Source organism: Trachymyrmex cornetzi, unplaced genomic scaffold, assembly GCF_001594075.2.
Source record: "Trachymyrmex cornetzi isolate Tcor2-1 unplaced genomic scaffold, Tcor1.1 scaffold26, whole genome shotgun sequence".
Taxonomy (NCBI): domain Eukaryota; kingdom Metazoa; phylum Arthropoda; class Insecta; order Hymenoptera; family Formicidae; genus Trachymyrmex; species Trachymyrmex cornetzi.
This window is the reverse complement of record NW_017297270.1, coordinates 1,863,664-1,869,586: the sequence shown is the minus strand read 5'-3', so window position 1 is coordinate 1,869,586 and position 5,923 is coordinate 1,863,664. Positions and strand designations below refer to the sequence as shown.

Below are 5,923 nucleotides of genomic sequence, written 5' to 3'. Positions count from 1 at the left end.
TTATTTTCTTACAGATTCTTCTACTATATCATAATTATCTTTTTTCATAAAATATTTAAAATAAATTTTCCGATTTTTCACAATTCCGGAAAAATCATGGGAAACCGAGTCACGAAAATTTCGGACCGACAAGCAGACAAGCACGCAATTTTGTAATCTCCAACAATAATCATATATATAATGGAAACAATAAATACTTATATATTAATCAATATTTATCGAAAAATTATTTATTAATAATTATTTTATTAACAATTATTAATTTTTAACCGTAACGAACTATATAACGAACACAACGCGTATATTACTGCGCGTGCTAACTTGCCAAGACACTGCCGTGTCTTCTGATTCTAGTCTAGTATTTTCCGGTTTAGTACTTTTCCAAGATTCCGTTTTCCGAAATCCGACTATCATGGGAGGGCACCCTTAAGCTGGAAACACAATAGACACAGGCAACAGGGAATAACGAGCCGTCCAATCAGAGCTCTGGGATATAATATCGAACTTATACCCCAAAGTTCTGATTGGGCGGCTCGTTATTCCCTGTTGCCTATGCCTATTGCTTGTGTCTATTGTGTTTCCAGCTTTATGCGTTATGCAAGAGTCTGTGCTCCCCGCTTTAAGATACATTTTCACGTACTGCTAAAATAACCAATTGGAGCGACAGATTTGTCGCTCGTTATCCAGCGGCTGAAATTTTGTAGTTTGAACTGTTTTAACTACAAGCGTCAAACGCTCAAACGCTATTGACAGTGGGTGCTTTCCATTTAATGACACAAATCAACACAAGTGTCGTTCTATCTTTATCACTCTCTGAATGTTAACAAGGATAGAACGACGCTTGTGCCGACTTGTGTCGACTTGTGTCATCAAATGGAAAGCACCCATTAGCTGCATGAAATGGTACCTTTTACGCTTGATATTCGTCAATGGTTGCGTTCAACAGACTCAACAGTTTTGCAACCGTTTTATGATTCTCTGGTGAGATTGGACCATTTCTCTTGATTTAAAAGCATAACCCAATCAGCGCAAAAAAAACTTCCAACAGTTGCAAAATAAACGTTCTGCTGAACGCAGCCAATTTCTATAGGTGCCTTTTCATGTTCAACGTTTATTTTCAGCGTCAAAATAAATAACGTGATCAAAATTGACGCTTGATATTCGTCAAATTCTGTCATGTGTCTTATTTTAACGCCGAAAATGAGCGTCGAGCGTGAGCATCAAAAGACATTTTATCACGTGACTTATTTTGAAGCCGAAAATGAGCGTCAAGCATGAAAAAATACCTTAAATGTGCTGACTGATGGCGTTATGCCTCCGGCACATCAGCGCGACAAACATCGCGCTGGTGTGCCGGAGCCATTAATCTCGATAGTGTAAACCAAAGACAGTGAGTATCATTTAATCTTTGTTCAACACTCGGTGAACAACAAGAACAAAGTAATACTTCTACGCTAACCGCTGCATAAACAAATGCACGCATAGAGAATGGACTGCGCGATCCGTATCTAATAGCGTTTTCTCTTGGGATACACTGAGTGCAGTCTCACACCGCACCAGTTGCGTGTAAGCGCTACACTCAGCTACAGTGCCTGCTACACTACATTAGAGTGGTGCACACCATGGTGTACACTGTATCATTATTATGCTAAAACTCTGTTCCCGCTTGACTTTTATTTTCAAATTTTAAATATCACACTGGTTCTACACGGTCTCTTTGAGACCATGGTGAAATTATATTATGTATAATTCCACTATGTTTGAGACGGTGTAGCAAAATCCCACTTCGTGCATAAAATTTGCACCGTAGCCACGGAAACATGGTACACCGAATGAGTTCGCTTACCACCAGCCATGGAAACACGGTACTCTGTCTGAGTGTTGCAATAGTGGGCGATAGTGCAGCCAAGAGAAAACGCTATAAGTAAGGGGCTCCACACAATAAAAGGAACAGGGAACAGAGAACGGAGAATAAGAATTTCAACGGGGTGATTCCGATTGATCACGACTCGATTGGACACCACCAATCACAGCGACCAGTGCCTAGGAGGTTTGTAGTCTCAAGCGCTGTAAGTGGCTCGTGTCCAATTGAGCCGTGTCCAACTGGGTGCCACCCGTTCCCTGTTCCTTTTATTGTGCGGAGCCCCTAATGTATCAAATGTGGTCGACAATAATGAGAGAGAGGGACCGTGAGAGACGGCCAATCTCCCTCTCATTCTCTCTCCCATTACACCATTGAATGGAAAGAGATAGAAATGGCCGTCTGCCACGGTCCCTCTCTCTCTCATCCTTATCGACCGTTTTGCCTTTGACACACGGATCGCGCAGTTCATTCTCTGCGTGCATTCGTTTATGCAGCGGTTAGCGCAGAGTATTACTTTATCCTTGTTGTTCACCGTGTGTTGAACAAAGATTAAATGATACTCACTACACTAACCCCGGATCTACAATAGGGTTTTAAGCCTTAAGCCATAAGAAATGGGCGAATCACAGTCGCTTATTCTTCTCGGATTCGACTGTAATTGGTCAGTTTCTTACGGCATAAGGCATAAAACACCTATTGTAGATTCGGACTAACCGGTGCATAAACGAATGCACGCTCTATGTCTTTGGTGCTTAGAACATTAATGGATATACATAAATGGAACGGGCATTGCCTATACTTCCCATGGCTCGCGCTGATGCAAACGTCTGTGCGAGAGAGAAAGGTAGTAAGGGATAAATATTCCCAATATACATGCGCAGCATCACGTTACACATCTGTGTCATTTATATATGTTCTAAGCTTTGGTGTAAAGGGCCTGAGCACAATAGAGGAACAGGAATTAGATATTAAGATTTTAACCTATCAGAAACTGATTACATCGGAATACACGGTTTCTGATAGGTTGAAATCTTAATATCTAATTCTTGTTCCTCTATTGTGCGCAGGCCCTAAATCATCCGAATTGGCATTCTTGTAATTGCGGGGCGGAGCGACGCTTTTCTCGGTTCATTCGTTTGAGATAAAAACGCGTTAAGTGAGTATAATTTCATTGATTTTTGAAGTGGCTGAAGTAAACACACACAATTACTCTTATAATATAAAATTCCAGACATGTATTTTTTAGAATTTAATATATCAGTAATTATTTAGAATACTCCACCTCCCACCTAAAATTTTTATAAAAATATGCTCATTTGACGGGTTTTCACTCAAAATAAAAGAATCTGACAAAAAACGCGACGGTCGGCTTCGTGAATTGAGTTGTAATCGTTAAAGTTGGAGACTTTAGGGGTAAAAATATCTTATCATCCCGACTCAATATAGTGCTATATATACATTTTGCTTTAATTACACAAATACACTGCTTTAAAAACACATTCACTGCTTTAAAAACACAAATTCACTGTTTTAAAAACACAAATTCACTGCTTTAAAAACATAAATTCACTGCTTAAAAAACAAATTCACTGCTTTAAAAACAAAAATTCACTGCTTTAAACACAAATTCTTTGCATTAGCAGTAAATTTGTGGTTTTAAAGCAGTAAATTTGTTTGTGAAGCAGAGAATTTGTGTTTTTATAGTAGTGAATTTGTGTTTGTGAAGCAGAGAATTTGTTTTTAAAACAATGAATTTGTATAATTAATGAGTGCATCCAGAACGTATACATAGCGCTATATTGAGTTGGGATGACAGATATCTTAACCTCTGAAGTCTCCAACTTTAACGCTTAGTAACTCGATTCATGAGGTTGACCGTCGCGATTTTCTGCCAGATTCTTTGGTTTTGAGTGAAAACGCGTCGAATGAGTAATTTTGATTAAGATTTTAGGTGGGGTATTTTAAATAATTACCTACCAATACATCCTTAAAACGGCACGATAAAAATTAATAAAATTTTTCTGCATATTATTGTTATAATTAACATAGGTATGAATAATTATGTATCGTATATGTATTACAGTTTTATAAAATTTATCACACATGAAAATCTCTTTAAAAAAAATGCTCAGAAATTTCATACACTGACAAGGGACCATTTTGGATTGTATAAGTTAGTGAAAATCCTTGATATCAGTAATAGCGTATTTCACTGGCAGAGCTGGTGCACACTCAATGCACTTTAAAGCTGTTGTACACAAATCGACATAAAAATGTACGTTTAATAAAAATATAGAAATAAATTAAACCACGAAATCCTTAATATATTTTATTGTGATATTTGATAAAATATACATTGGGTATTTTATTAACTGAGATCTCTCACTTTTACAGTCAGATTAGGTTAATGTATAACAGCTTTAATGTGCACTGAGTGCGTACCGGTTCTGCCAGTGAAATACGCTATAAAAGTTGACAGAAGATGTAAGGTAAGGAAAAAGGCAAGAACATATCGGTTGTAAGTTCCGAGAAATTTACTGTGAAAAATAGAGCATGGTAAAAGTTCTAGAACGGCTAATATCTCAAAAAATATTGATTTATATCTAAAAAATGTTTGAGACAAAAGTAACAAGATTTTTAAAAAGTCATCAGATGACTTAATCAGATATTAATTTGACCGTGGAATGACTTTGTGAAAGTGCTTTTAAAGTCAACACAAAAATCTTAAATAGAATCCCTATTTTTTATAGCATCTCTTTATAGCTGACGTTAAGACGTTTCCAGAATACTAGTTACAAACCTTTTCTTCATAAGAACTTTCCAAGTTATGGCATTTAAAAGTTATAGTATGGTCGGCATAATAAGAGAATTCTGTTTAAGATTTTTGTGTTGACTTTGAAAGCACTTTCCAAGGTCATTCTAAGATCAAATTAATATCATCATCTGATAACTTTTTTAAAATCCTATTTTGGTTCAAACATTTTTTAAATGAATTAATATTTTTTGAGATATTAGCCGTTCTAGAACTTTTACTATGCACTCCAACACTAAATTTCTTAGAACCTACGATCTATACGCTCTTGCCTTTTCCCTTAATTTACATCTTATGCTGTCAACTTTTACTGATATCAAAGATTTTCACTAACTTGTACAAACCGAGATGGTCTCTCATGAGTATTGGGTTTATTGAGCTGTGATCTATGCTGTTCAATTTAATTTAAGATTTTTATTATGTTAACAATGTTAAGGTATATTGTTTCTAATCATAGATTTATGTAAAGTGTTAACCACAAAACTGAAGAAGCTAAGTCAAAAAGTATTAAAATCGTTTCAAATTTTGTTCATGATTCATCATTCTATTTTACACACACACACACATATATATATATGAGAATAAAATTCATTTTAATTCTTAAAAGAAAACGTTGAGTATTACTCGATTAGTGATTACTAATCCCTTTTAAAGAATTCTATATCAACTTCATGGAAGTTAGCTTTCTGTTAAATTATATCGAATTGGTTAAGTTTTGGATATGTTGTAGTCCTCATTCTAAACAAATGTCTTTATAGGATCAACCTCCTTCTATGGCTAGTTTTTGCGCTACAAATTCAGATTCAAACCATTTTTTTAAAATTGGGTTTTCACATATTGATATATACAGGGTGATTTTTTTAACCTGAAACTTTCAAATATCTCGAAAAATAAGCACACTAAGAAAAAATGTTAAGAATCAATATTTCATCATTCCGAGGGTGACATACACTGACGTTAAAATCAGCCCCCCCATCCCGCCCCTGGGCGGTGAGGGGGGGCAAGTTTGAAATCTTAAATGGGAACCCCTATTTTTTATTGCATATTCGGAATCTTTGGCTAAAAGCACATACGATTTGTCTGAAACATTTTTCTCGATTCATGATAAATGGTGCATGATAAATAATCGACGAAAATCAATTTTTTCGATTTCTCTTAAGCGGGGAGCACAGACTCTTGCATAACGCATAACACGTAATGCATAAGAATATGTACCAATCGAAGTTCTCCGTTTCTTTCCCTTCCAT

At 36.0% G+C, this 5,923-nt stretch overlaps 1 protein-coding gene across 6 annotated transcripts in view; it reads left to right on the top strand.

The window, feature by feature from the left end:
- The first annotated feature begins 2,892 nt into the window (after positions 1–2,892).
- The window catches only part of LOC108761699 (protein SMG9), a 16,221-nt gene continuing 13,190 nt past the window's right edge, over positions 2,893–5,923 (top strand). For 2 of the 6 annotated variants that reach the window (XM_018508374.1, XM_018508376.1), the window contains exon 1: positions 2,895–3,020. The gene's annotated coding sequence lies outside the window, so the exon portion shown is untranslated. Of the gene's footprint in view, positions 3,021–3,649; positions 3,914–5,923 lie in introns of those variants that run through there. The other 4 variants (XM_018508378.1, XM_018508377.1, XM_018508381.1 and 1 more) reach the window with 3 other exon arrangements.